Here is a 14,846-nt window from a genome sequence, read left to right on the forward strand (position 1 = left end):
GCCAATAAGGCTTTAACAGGGAAAACCTGATGAAAAATACAGGCTACAAGTCATATAATACCGTGTTTCCCCGAAAGTAGGACCCCCCCGAAAGTAAGGCAGGGTGGGGGTTTCGGGGGGGTCCGCCAATGTAGGGCACCCCCCGATTGTAAGGCAGGGTAGCGGGGGGGGCCCGGGGAATGTAAGGCCGCCTATGGGTGGTGGTCGCGGCGTAATGTAAGGTCGCATATGGGTGGGGTCACTGGGGACAGTACAGGAACTTGCCACTGTTCCCTCGCTCCATCCAGGCCTTCTCCAGTCTCGTGCCACCCGTGGTCCGCCTCCGGTGAAAGGCCCCCGCAAAGCTCCCTGCTGGCCATCAGCTCGAGCTGTGATTGGCCAGTCAGCCGGCTCGCAGCTGATTGGCCCTCAGCTCGAGCTGCGATTGGCCAGTCAGCCGGCTCGCAGCTGATTGGCCCTCAGCTCGAGCTGCGATTGGCCAGTCAGCGGGCTCGCAGCTGATTGGCCGAAATCAGCCGGCTCGCAGCTGATTGGCCGAAATCAGCCGCGACGTCACCGCCTGCAGGCTCGCTCCGATTGGTCCAGCGTCCCTGGCATCTGAATCGTCAGCCCGGCACCGCAGAGGAGATCGATAAAGAAGGAAAGTAACGGTAAGTTCCGAAACTCTCTGTGTGTGTGTGTGTGTGTGTGTGTGTACGGTATGTGTACGGTATGTGTATGGGGCTGTATGTGTCAGTGTGTGTGTGTGTGTGTGTGTACGGTATGTGTACGGTATGTGTATGGGTGCCGTATGGGGCTGTATGTGTCAGTGTGTGTGTGTGTGTGTGTGTGTGTGTGTGTACGGTACCGGTACGATATGTGTGTGGGTGCCGTGTGGGGCTGTACCGGTACCGTATGTGTCAGTGTGTGTGGTGGCAGAGTGGGGGGCAGAACCACTGTATGGGGAGGCTGCAGGGGGGAGGATGGGGTGGATGCCGGACTCTCAAACAATGGGGTGGCTGCAGGGGGGAGGATTGTCATTTTTTTTCCAATGTAAGGCCTCCCTCGAAAGTAAGGCAGGGTGGGACTTTTGGGGGTAAAATTAATGTAAGACAGGGCCTTACTTTCGGGGAAACACGGTAACCAGAAATAGTTATTCCTCATTACACAAAGAGGACAACTTATTCTAAAAATTGCCTTAAATGATATGACAGAGAAATTTACAGCACATCTTTAAAACACCACTCCAGCGTTTTGTTTTTTTTCCCAGACAGAGTGTTGTTTTTAATTTATGATCTCAGAAAATGAGAATAATTATCACAAAACACCTTTTATATGCTTCCTAAGCATTTAAAATGGTCCCTTAGTCTGGTTCTGTAGGCTACACAATCATGAAGGCAGTCCTTGACACACTACACAAGGAGGATAAGCCACAAAAGGTCATTGCTAAAGAAGCGAAGCAGGCTGTTCAGAGAGTGCTGTATCCAAGTATATTAATGGACAGTTGAGTGGAAGGAATAAGTGTGGTAGAAAAAGGTGCACAAACAACAGGGATAACCGCAGTCTTGATAGGATTGTTAAGAAAAGACCATTCAAAAATTTGGGGAAAATTCACAAGGAGTGGACGCTGCTGGAGTCAGTGCTTCAAGAGCCACCACACACAGGCGTATCCAGGACATGGGCTACAACTGTCACATTCCTTGTGTCAAGTCACTCATGACCAATAGACAACACCAGAAGTTATATCTCTGTCCCATAGATAAATCACATTATACCCCATTATACAAAATTTTCTTGGGGAGACTTTGATTAGGTATGTTTCAAGTGTATGTTCCGTTTTGGCGGATTTATGTAATCTCTCCTTTTTCTTGTATCTAATATATGGGCCTTTTTTCTAGATAACTCTTTATGAAGTCCAATGATATACTTCACAGGATAAAACAAACTTTCAGGTTGAATTAGGTATATATGATGTTACCATGATATTATATGGATATGACTTGTAATATCTCATGTATTTATGGTACTGACAATTGTGTATGTCTTTATTTTTCTCTTTATTTAGTTTTGAAAAAGGCATTCGCCGAAACGTCAAATAAAAATTAAATAAAAATAAAAATTTCAACTACAAAATTTTTTTCATCATTGTGTGCCGGGGTTATCTATTTTTATGCAATTGTTGTTCCCCTGAGCACCTCACTCAGTGAGCCGGGCTTTCACTCAGTTTTTTTATACTTATGACCAATAGACAACACCAGAAGTGTCTTACCTAGGCCAAGGAGAAAAAGAACTGGACTGTTAGGCTATGTGCGCACTGGAAAATGGAATTTTCTCAAGAAAATTACGCAGGCATTGAAAGATTACTGCACCCGCGGTAAAAAACCACGGCAAACCGCACCCGAAAACCGCATGCGGTTTGCTGCGGTTTTACTGCGGTATTGCCGCGGTTTTTCCACGTGCGGGTTGGTACATGTGCTTTATTGCATTCAATGCAATAAAGCACATTGAAAAAAAAAAAAAGTCATTTCATTCTGAGATAGATAGATAGAGAAATAGATAGAATAATAGATATATAGACAGACAGAGGGATAGATAGAAGAATAGATAATAGATAGAGTCCCTGTGAGCACACGCTGCATTTCTCACGGTCGGCAGTGTGTTCACATTACCGGCCGTGGGAAATGACCGGTAATTACCTCTGCTGTCTCGCTGCGAGGCTGCATTCAGCAGTGTCAGTCGCGGCTGGATGCAAGCATCGCAGGACGTGGATTATGTCGGAGCTTTGTTTCGGGGGGTTAATAAACGGGTAAACGAGGCTTATTTGTGTTTTATTTAAAATAAAGGATTTTCCGGTGTGTGTGTTTTTTCACTTTACTTACGGGTTGATCATGTCAGCTGTCACATAGATGCTGCCATGATCAAGCCTGGAGTTAATGGCGGTGATCCGCCGCCATTAACTCCTTACATTACCTTGATTGCCACTGCATCACGGCAACAATAAGAGCCGGGGACACTCCAGCACTGCCGCATAATGGATGCGACAGTCCCGGGACAGCTGCGGCTGATATTCTCGGCTGCGGGAGGTGGGAGGGAGGCGGGGGACATTACCCCTGCCCCTCGCCCTCCCCAGCCTGAAAATACCGGGCCGCCGCTGTGTGCGTGCCTCGGCTGGATGCTAAAAATACAGCAGAGCACACGTGTTTTTTTTTTTCTATATTTCCGTTTGCTTTCTATGTGTATTCTATATGTCTGTGTCTGTGTTCTATGTCTGTGATGTGTGTGAGTGTGATGTCTGTGTGTGTCTGTGATGTGTGTGTGTGATCTGTGTGTGTTTACTCTCTGCACGGCTTCCTCTTCCTGTCATAATGACATCACTTCCCTGCAAACCGCAGGCAAGCGATGTACATTACCGCAGGTAAACCGCGAAATACCGGAGGGAATAACGCAGGAAAATGCACTGAACCGCACAGAATTTGCTGCCTGTGTTATTCCCGCGGGATTTCACGATTACATTGCAGTCAATGGAGTGAAATCCCGCAGCGATGTGCGGAAAAGAAGTGACATGCAATTGTTTTTGCTGCGGGAATCCCACAACAAAACATGCAGCTGTCAAATTCCGCATAGTGCGCACAGGATTTTTTTTTTCCATAGGTTTTGCTGGTGAATCACTGCAGAGATGTTATGAACATAACATGCAGCGAAACATGCAGCAAAACCGCAGGAAATCCGCGGCAAAAAACGGTAAGTGCGCACAGGGCCTTACTCAGTGGTCCAAGGTGTTAATTTCAGATGAAAGTAACTTTTGCATTTCATTTGGAAATTAAGGTCCCAGAGTCTGGAAGAAGAGTGGAGAGGCACATTTCTGAGTTTAAAATATTTTTTTTCAGTTGGTCTTATATATTATTCTAATTTTCTGGGACAATGATTTTTGTATTTTCATTGGCTGTAAGCCATAATCATCAACATTAACAGAAATAAACACTTGAAATAGATCCCTCTGTGTGTAATGACTCTATATAATACATAGAAATAGATCCCTCTGTGTGTAATGACTCTATACAATATATAGGAATAGATCCCTCTGTGTGTAATGACTATTTAATATATAGAAATAGATCCCTCTGTGTGTAATGACTCTATATAATATATAGGAATAGACCCTTCTAAGTGTAATGACTATATAATATATAGAAATAGATCCCTCTGTGTGTGTAATGACTCTATACAATATATAGAAATAGATCCCTCTGTGTGTAATGACTATATAATATATAGAAATAGATCCCTCTGTGTCTAATGACTCTATATAATATATAGGAATAGACCCTTCTAAGTGTAATGACTATATAATATATAGAAATAGATCCCTCTGTGTGTGTAATGACTCTATACAATATATAGAAATAGATCCCTCTGTGTGTAATGACTATATAATATAAAGAAATAGATCCCTCTGTGTCTAATGACTCTATATAATATATAGAAATAGATTGCTCTGTGTGTAATGACTCTTTATAATATATATAGAAATAGATCCCTCTGTGTGTAATGACTCTATATAATATATAGCAATAGATCCTTCTGTGTGTAATGACTCTATATAATATATAGCAATAGATCCTTCTGTGTGTAATGACTCTATATAATATATAGGAATAGAACCATCTGTGTGTAATGACTCTATATAATATACAGGAATTGATCTCTCTGTGTGTAATGACTCTATATAATATACAGGAATTGATCTCTCTGTGTGTAATGACTCTATATAATATATGCTTTTCCCTTTTTGTATTGAATTATTGAAATAAATTAACATTTTGAGGATATTCTAATTTATCGAGATGCACTTATATGTAACAGCGCTCCCACCTGGCACGTGTCATTTATAATATTAGTGTCTTCCTATAAGGTTTGGGGGCTAGATAATATTCTCTCTGTCTATTTTTGGAGTGAGATTAGAGGAGATAGAGCTCAGGCTTTAAAGGAATTTTTTTTACTTTTCAAACCAATTTCATTTTGCTCCACTGTAGATAATACATATAAAAAAAAACTCAGGCAACTTTGGAAATAGTCTTGTTAAAAAATGTCCTACCCTTTCCTGTATCACCTCTTCTGCAGATCTGTGCAACGCCATAAAATTATAAAAAATAATTAGTATTCGAAAAACATTTTTTCCTATATATTTTGCAGTCCTTTACCGGAAATGTAATCTACTAACACCATTTTAAGTAATTGCAAAGATTTCTCATACTGCGGGATTAAATCAGCCGAGAGCAGGAGCATTTGACTTTTCCTTTCCGATATGTCCCATATCACACTATGAAAACATTTCAGAGCTGCTGTAAATTCCAGGATATGAAATCAATGGATCAATCTCATAGCGTGGCGCATAGGATTTACATAACTAGGTTCTGTTGTGCCGAGTTTTGCTATAGATAAGTCTTAAAGTGGTATTATAGTTTTAGCAAATAAAGCTTATTCACGGTGAAATGAAACGTTAGACAATATTCTGACATAGTTTCTGTATCACTTCTTTATGGGATTCAAGGTTAGGGATGAGGAAACCTGAACTGTAAAGTTTGGGGCTCTGTCATGCAGTGACTACTGAGGTTCCGCCAGGTACACAGGCACCCACGGCGAGCGCCACAACAAACAGGGTACACTTTACAACGATGGGCCCTGGTGGTAGGGAAAGGGGTCACCTCCTATACTCACCTGAGACTGATCCCTGCTCGCCCTAATGTCTCTATATGGGTTCTTTCATTCCGTCGCTGATCACGTGCCTATCCCTGTCTCTCCCTGGACTCGGCCCTATATAGTGTGCAGGGCAGCGGGACACAGACAAGGGTAAAATAAACTGCAATCTACAAAGCACACCAAACAACATGGAACAGAACAAAAGGTGAAAAATCAAAAGGACTAAAGGCCCCGTCACACTAAGCAACATCGCTAGCAACATCGCTGCTAACGAACAACTTTTGTGACGTTGCTAGCGATGTTGCTGTGTGTGACATCCAGCAACAACCTGGCCCCTGCTGTGAGGTCGTTGGTTGTTGCTGAATGTCCTGGGCCATTTTTTAGTTGTTGCTCTCCCGCTGTGAAGCACAGATCGCTGTGTGTGACAGCGAGAGAGCAACAACTGAATGTGCAGGCAGCAGGAGCCGGCTTCTGCGGAGGCTGGTAACCAATGTAAACATCGGGTAACCAAGAAGCCCTGTCCTTGGTTACCCGATATTTACCTTCGATACCAGCCTCTCTCACTGCCTGTGCTGCCGGCTCCTGCTCTGTGCACATGTAGCTAGCTGCAGGACACATCGGGTTAATTAACCTGATGTGTCCTGCAGCTAGGAGAGCAGGGAGCCAGCGCTAAGCATTGTGCGCTGCTCCCTGCTCTGTGCACATGTAGCTGCAGCACACATCAGGTAATTAACCCGATGTGTGCTGTAAGCAGGAGAGCAGGGAGCCAGCGCTAAGCGATGTGCGCTGCTCCCTGCTCTGTGCACATTTAGCTGCAGCATACATCGGGTAATTAACCCGATGTGTGCTGTAACTAGGAGAGCAGGGAGCCAGCGCTCAGTGTGCGCTGCTCCCTGCTCTCTGCACGTGTAGCTCCGTGCAGTGGTAACCAAGGTAAATATCGGGTTGGTTACCCGATATTTACCTTAGTTACCAAGCGCAGCATCTTCCATGCGGCGCTGGGGGCTGGTCACTGGTTGCTGGTGAGCTCACCAGCAACTCGTGTAGCCACGCTCCAGCGATCCCTGCCAGGTCAGGTTGCTGGTGGGATCGCTGGAGCGTCGCAGTGTGACAGCTCACCAGCAACCTCCTAGCAACTTACCAGCGATCCCTATCGTTGTTGGGATCGCTGGTAAGTTGCTTAGTGTGACGGTACCTTAAGGAAGGGAAAACAACACAACTTTCACTCGGCAAATGTTCTCAGAATGGCTTCCTGGTCCACAGCTCACAGGTTCCCTCTAGAGGCAAGCAAAGCAGCAGAAACTATCACCAGTGATTACCTGGACTAGGAGGGAAGTTTTTATAGCAGAGCTATTAAGCAATAGATCGCTGACCATATCGTTCATTCAGATTTTCAAGAACCAGAAGACCTACTTAACACTAGCAGCGTTGGATAAAGGAAAATCTGCACAGCCAGCAGTAATAACCTGAGCAAATGTATATGAAGCCCTGCGCTGTGATCTCCTGACACCAGAAATCAGAGGGACTACACCCCGTCATGGTACCCTTGTGACAGGTTCGTACCAAACAAGGACTTTTTAAAAAAAACTCAGTGTCCGAATTCGGAGTTTGGGTGCTTTACGTATGCTAACCACTCGATCAAGTATCGCTGTGCTCGGGTACGCTTAGGTCTTGGCCCAGTGTGGGCCACTTGCAGTCTCTCAATGGCTCTCACAGGGGGAAAAAACGTTCTCCGTGTCCAAAAAAAAAAAAAAACCTGCCCTCCTTACCCCGGAAGTGTTCTGTTTATGGCTGGCTGTATGTGGGCGGAGAGCCGAATTGCCAAGTCGGTGACTTCCAATGCCTCCAGGATCACTTTTATGTTCCGAAATGAACTTTATCTAAAGTCTGGCTAAGACTGGCAAACCTGAAACTTCAATGGGTCAGTTCATCTCACAATCAAGATCTCTGCTTACAGTTATGGTTTTTCTATTCATTACATAAAATAAGAGTCTGTCCTGGTGATGTGATGGACACACAGCTGTACAGCTAATGTAATAGATGTCATATCACTTTAACACTAGAAGTCCCAGAGAGGGGTCATTTAACATTTCTACCATTGGAACCCTATGGAGCTTGAAATTCCTGGGACTTCTAGTGTTAAAAATATAGGATTAGCACAACAATCACAATTACAGAGTCCGAAGGCCTCAATTACTGATTTGAAAAGTTTGTGCAAATTTTGTCATTGTGCCAAAAAGTGCATACTCTTTAAATAGAACCCGATATGTCAGATAATGCTATCGACCTGCAGATATAGGATTTAATAGCGAAAGAAAGGTGCCTAGCCATAGTAATGAAAAAAGCTAATGGGAAAAAAAATATTTTATTCCTCCCAGCAGCCGCCGGAAATTAATTAAGGCAAAATAGCATAAATCACTTTGAAAAGTTACAAGTTTGCAACATTTGGCCGTTTCACACCAAAATGGGTAGACCTGGAGTGGGACAGAAATGTGACTCCAGAGATAGTCTAATTTATGTTGACCTATACCATGGCTTATGCCAGAAACGTTACTTAGTAAGATTGGTGGCGAGGCACACAGAGGCCACTTCTCAAATGCGCTTTGCTCATTAAGAAGCGATCACCTCAATGAATTGGGCACTTCTGATTCCAGTGCATCCCTCTATCAAGACTGGCATGATTTTGTTTTCCAGTAAATATTTTTATTGGGTTTAATGAAAAGTGAACAAAGCATTGCTTATAACACATATAAGATGTAGTCAAACAAAGTGAAGGTTGATCCAAACATGTGGATCGAGCATGTAGCACTGTATTGTAAGAGTACTTTTATCAGGATAAGAATGGTCAAATAAGAAAACATAACAGATAATACAGTTAAAACAAGACAATTCAGGTTATACCGTATCATGGTATATCAACTCAAAACAGTATTACAGAGACTATTTTAATTATAAAGATTGAGTGAAGATTAGAAAGAGAGAAGAAGGAAGAGAAAGAAAGGTATGGGAAAAAGAGGAGGGTATGAGAGGAGGAGGGGGGGGAGACATGGATAGATAGGTAGGAGTAGGTTGAGTGTCCAGAGAGTTCCGGCGTCAGGTATACGAATCCTCTTAGAGATTGCAGATATCAACTAAAGGAACCCAAGGAAGGAAAGACCTGTGTAAAGCCCCTTATCTGAGCCAAGACGTAAATCTCGGAGTCTCCCGTAAAAGGAGCCAGGAAGACCACGTGCCAGCATGTTTATCCCATTTGTCCCCATTATCTGCCATCAGGGACTCCATACGGTCCAATCTATTTACCTCCTCCAAAAATTCCCTTACAGAGGGGTTTGAAGTTGTCTTCCAATGTCTTGGAATAATCATACGAGCAGCAATGAGAAAAAAGCGTAGGACACCTCTTTTGGTCACAGAGATAGATCCAGGGATTAGGGACAGTAAAGCTATTTGAGGAGTAGGAATTACCCGAATACCCGACAGTTGATAGTATATTTCAAAAATTGAATCCCAGAATGACCTTATCAAGGAGCAATCCCACCATATATGTTTCATAGTACCGGTTTCGACTCCGCATCTCCAGCAGGTATCTGGTACTGTGGGGAAGATCTTATGCAATAGGTCAGGGCATCTGTACCATCGTGTAAGAATTTTAAAATTTTTCTCCTGTGCACTACAGGAAATGGACATTTTATGAGAGAGTGTAAAGATTTTGAGATGATCTTGTTCCGACAACGTGATCTGGAGCTCTCTTTGCCGGGCCTCCAAATACGTTGGGGCACCTTTATATTGGGCTGTACACAAGAGATTATAAATCAATGCGATGGCATGTTACGGCGCGGCATTTAATGACATTAGGGTCTCAAAGTGTGTAGGTTTGGATAATAGAGCATTTCCCGGGAATTTCCTTTTTATGAATGTGGTCAGTTGAGTATATTCCAGCCAGGATAGTCTCCTCCCCGGGCATGACTCCTGCAAAGCCTCAAAAGACGCCGTTCCGGATAGTCTCCTAGCAACCTGTCCCAGTGTAACTCCGTCTGCTGAGTCCCAACATAAGAAGGTAGATCTATCCGACGCAGGGGGAAAGTCGAAATTATTAAAGAGTGAGCTCATACTCCCCGGTCTATGGGATAAGTTTAACGTCTCCAGATGTCTGTCCCAAAAAAGTATGAGCGCCTGAGTCAGAGGTTGAAATCCCGAAACCGCCGGTCTCTGTTGAAGGGGGGCCCATAGAAGCAGTGCCAGAGGGAACGGGGAGAGATGGGACTCAACGCCCACCCATTGTTTATTGAGATCGTTAAATCTCCAATCTAAGACCCTCGTGAGGAGGACACTCTGGTAATACCTTTCAAAGTCAGGTAAACCAGCGCCTCCCCTGGATTTCGGTCTCACCAGTGTGGCGTATCGAATCCGAGGTCTCCCCATCCCCCAGACGAATCTGCTACATGCCCTCTGGAGTTGTCTGAAATACTGTTTAGCAACTTTGATCGGGACTGTTTGGAATAAATAAAGGAACCTCGGGAGTATGTCCATCTTGAGGGCATTGATCCGGCCAAACCAGGAAAGTCGGCCCCGATTATATCTATTTAGGTCAGCAAGAGTTCTAGTAAGCAATGGGGAGTAATTAGCCATAAACAACTCATCCGGATTGGCCGAAACAGATATCCCAAGATACTTGATAGATTGGGTCTCCCACTTAAATGGGAAGGCGGATTTCAGTCTATTGACTCGTGTGATAGGGTGAGTAATATTAAGGGCCTCTGTCTTTGAGTAGTTCACTTTGAAGTTAGAAACTATGCCAAAATGTTGGAATTCTTGGATGAGAATTGGAAAGGCGACTTCCGGATTTGTTAGATATAGAAGGAGGTCATCAGCGTATAAGGCAAGTTTATAATCTTTCTGACCTATATCAAAGCCCTTTATATCGGGGGAGTTTCGAAGGGATATAGCCAAATGCTCCATGGCTATTACATATAGAAGGGGTGAAAGGGGGCACCCCTGTCTAGTGCCATTAGATATTTGCAGGGGAGAAGATAGAGTATTGTTGGCGCGAACTCGTGCTGAGGGCCTATGATACAGGGCAAAAATTCTCTCCAACATAGTTTGACCGATTCCCAGCTGCCTCAGGGAGGAGCGTAGAAAGGTCCAGTTGAGACGATCGAATGCCTTCTCGGCATCGATCGATAGGAGGCAGGCTGGAGTGCCTTGACTGTACATATGGGAGGTCAAAAGTAGAGTCTTAATAGTATTATCGCGCGCCTCTCTACCTCGGACAAATCCTGTTTGGTCAGTATGGATTGAGACAGGCAACAGCGGGGACAACCGGTTAGCTATTAGTTTGGCGAAGATCTTGACATCTACCCCTATAAGAAAGATAGGGCGGTAGTTGGAGCATAAAGACGGGTCCTTCCCAGGCTTGGGAATCACCGTTATGGTAGCCGCAAGGGTTTGCGCGGCGAAGGGGCAAGCTGAGGATATGGAGTTAAAGGTCTTAGTCAGGAAGGGCGTCAGTTCCAAAGCAAATTGCTTATAGAAGTTGGCCAGGAATCCATCTGGACCCGGACTCCTACCATTGGCCAGACTCTTAATAACCTCAGTGACCTCTTGTTCACTAAAAGGGTCATCTAGCATGAGAGAGTCCACATGGTTCAGTGGGGGGAGAGGGGTACCATCAACATAATTGTCCACTTTCGCTTGGAAATTTGTTGGGGACATGTCCGCCACTGGGCCACCTAGGTTGTATAACCCGTCATAATAATCTCGGAATACATCTGCTATTTCATGAGGTTTATGTGCTGAATGTCCAGATGGTGATTTAATGATAGGGATAAATGTAGAGGGAAGGCGAGGATTAAGAAACCTAGCCAGAGCTCTGCCTGGCTTGTTAGAGAATTCGTACATAAATCTCCTACCTCTATCTCGATGACGGGCAGACGCTGCATCCAAGAGGGCTCCCAAATCTAGTCTAGCCTTGAGCAAGTCTGTTAAAATCTGAGGGTCATGCGTCCGTTTATGGGTCTGTTCTAAGTGTTGAATGGAAGTCAGTAATCTGTCTATTGCGCAGGCTCTATCTCTTTTAAGTCTGGTTCCCTGTTGAATAAAGTCTATTCTACTGTACATATCATGGACAGGAGAATAGAAAGTGTAGTCCCGTGTTTTAGGGTGTAAGGTACGCCAAACGTCGATGAGCCTCAAGTCTATTTACTTCTGAGACCTCGCAGTTTCACTGCAGGAAGACCTACCCGAGGAGGAGTCAACAGCCCGATCAAAGATAAGATTGAAATCTCCTCCAAGAATCAGGGAGCCTTCAGCGAATTCAGAGAGAGTGTTCAGGTATTTTTGGCAAATCCTGGCCGGGTCCTGGTTGGGGAGATAAAGATTAGGAATGGTAAATAACTTGGTACAAATCTTAAGTTTGATAAAAATGAATCGCCCCTCTGGGTCAGACTTAGTTGATAAAACCTGAACTGGGAGAGATTTATGTAGAGCGATGCTAACTCCCTTGGATTTTGCGACTGAATTGGTACTATGAAACCAGGAAGTATAATATCTATGCTTAAATGCGTGAATGTGGTCTGTTTTAAAATGGGTCTCCTGAAGCAATAGAATATGGATTCTTTTTTATGCATGTTATAGAGGATCTTGGATCTCTTCTCTGGTACATTAAATCCTCTAACATTTAGAGAGCATAAGTTGAGGTTCACCATCGTAGAAGCCCTATCTTCTGGGCACCCAAGGGAAAAGTGAGAAGATGGGGAGGGAGAAGAAAGAAACTAAGATTAAGGAAAAGAAAGCAGAGAAAGTAGTAGAACAGAAAAAGAGATCAGAATAATAAAGACTAGTATTAAAACTTGTCCTTACTTAGCCTCTTGAGTCCTAGCTCAGAAGGCAATCAAAACTGAGAGAATTCTCGTAACCAGTGTTCTAGGAACACACCCTAATATGGGAGGTGACTGAAAACTATGTCGCCTGAGAAACGGCTGCTACACCACCTAACTAGATAATACCGAAAAAGGGCAGAAAAAAAGAAAAATCACATATGGTCATTCACCCGACCAAAATAGAAGTAGCATATATAACAGCTAACAATTCAGGCTCAATATAATTAATCACATCAACAAAGTGAAGAATGTGGCAAGAGAGATAAAGATAAACTCCCGCCTCTAGCTCACAACCCGTGAGATTTTTAGGAGAGGCATATATACCTATGGGGGTTCAGGTACCCCAACCCAGCATTGGAGCATGCCGAGAGGGGGGACAGAGAATCCCAGCATTATTAGAATTGGTGATGCCCAGGGGAGGGGGGGGAAGGGGGAGAGGAAAAGAGGGCAGGGGAGGGGGCAACAAAAAAAAAAAAAAAAGGGGGGATATTGGGCAATATTGGTTAGGTATCAAAGTAGGCCATAATAGCCCTCACTCCTCTCTCGAACAGCACTTATATCCCAGAAGTCCCGAGAGTTCAAGTCTCCGCCGATGAGGTTCTCGGCGACTTCTGAGGTCTTTGTCGCTGAGTACGGTGTTGATCAAAGGGGAAGGAACCGCCACGACGGACCACTCTCTGGGGTGGAGGTGTAGTATATGGCCAGTCCAGTAGCTTTATCCCAGGGAGATCCAGAGCCGAAAGAAAATCTGGCAGGTCATCTGGAGATCTCAAGATGATCAGATTGGGGCCCTTCCTGACTTGTAGTTGAAAAGGATAGCCCCAGGAATAAGCAATATTGTTGTTGCGTAAAACCTCCAGCAGGGGTCTCAGGGCTCTCCTTTTTGCAAGTGTCGATCGGGAGAGATCCGCCAGAACTTGTATGGGAGTTCCTTTAAAATCAAGGGTACCTTTATCCCTTGCTTTTCTCATAATATGCTCCTTGACCTGGAAGAAGTGTACCCTGCAGATAATGTCCCTTGGCCTCTCTGGATCCGGGTTTCTGGGCCCCAGTGCCCGGTGTGCTCTGTCCATCTCAATGCGTGTTTCAAGGGGACATTCCAACAAGGAGTTAAACATCCTCTGCAGTGTAGAGGTCAAGTCCTGAGGCCCGGCTGACTCCGGCAAACCACGGATTCGCACATTATTTCGTCTATTGCGGTTTTCAGCATCTTCCATCATGTCAAACAAGAGGTGGATCTGTTGAGCCTGCTGATCTATAAGCTGCTGTTGTGAACTTTGCTGAGAGTATAAATCCTGGGTGGATGACTCAAGGGCCTGCACGGAGTTAGACAGTGAGGTCATACCCTCCTTCAAAGAGCGAATTTCCGCTTTACAAACAGCTTCCAGGCGGGTGATGTACCCCTCCATATCCGTTTTGGTTGGCATAGCATTAATTTGGTCCCTTAGAGCTGACATTTCTGAACCTTGTTCATCCCCATAATGTTGCAGGGGAGTAGCTGTATTCTCCCTTCCACGGCAGGGGAGGGCAAGCAAGCTTTGCTCAATGGCCTCTCCTGAGCCAGCTGCTGGGGTATGTGAGTGTTGTGGGGCAGGGGACGACCGCGGGGTGCTTGGTGTGCTGGAGCAGTTAGGGAGGGAGGCAGGAGATCCCCTGCCCTGTGAAGACCCAGAGGGAGAAGCGCGCCCTGCAGCCATATTCCCACTGCTCACCCCTCCCCCATCATCCATCACAGGCCGGTCTCTGGCGTCTCTCCCAGGAGTCATTCCTCCAGAAGTCTGCGGTGCCGGGTCAGTCAGTAATTTTCCACCCGGCTGCTGTGCAGAGCGGGCGGGGGAAGCAGGAGAGCGCTCAGGCTGTGTCAGCCGGGTCGCAGCAGCACGCGTCCCGGTCGCCATTACAGGCCTGGGAGGACGCTGAGGCTCGGTCAGGAAAGGCACAATACCTTGCCCCCCGCGGCTGGAAGTCCCTCTAGCAGGTGTCTGCGACCGGGGACCCGCTTTCCCTCTCATCTGGCTCCGGTAAGCTTCTTTAATCGCTGGTGGACAGTGGTGTTTGCAGCCGTTGGTGAGGAGCTCTTACAGTGTGCGTCCTGTCGGCTCCATCCATGTCCAGGACACGCCCCCCAAGACTGGCATGATTTGATGAATCAGGGCCAACATGTTTTTGAAATAATATTTTATTCAAAATTGTCACCTTTCAACTCTTTACATTCGATGCATCAATCAAAAAGTAATTTTTATTCTTTAGAGAAAAACTGTAGTAATAAATTTTAGGTTTTAACACTTTTTT

This window comes from Anomaloglossus baeobatrachus, chromosome 1 (genome assembly GCF_048569485.1).
Source record: "Anomaloglossus baeobatrachus isolate aAnoBae1 chromosome 1, aAnoBae1.hap1, whole genome shotgun sequence".
Taxonomy (NCBI): Eukaryota; Metazoa; Chordata; class Amphibia; order Anura; family Aromobatidae; genus Anomaloglossus; species Anomaloglossus baeobatrachus.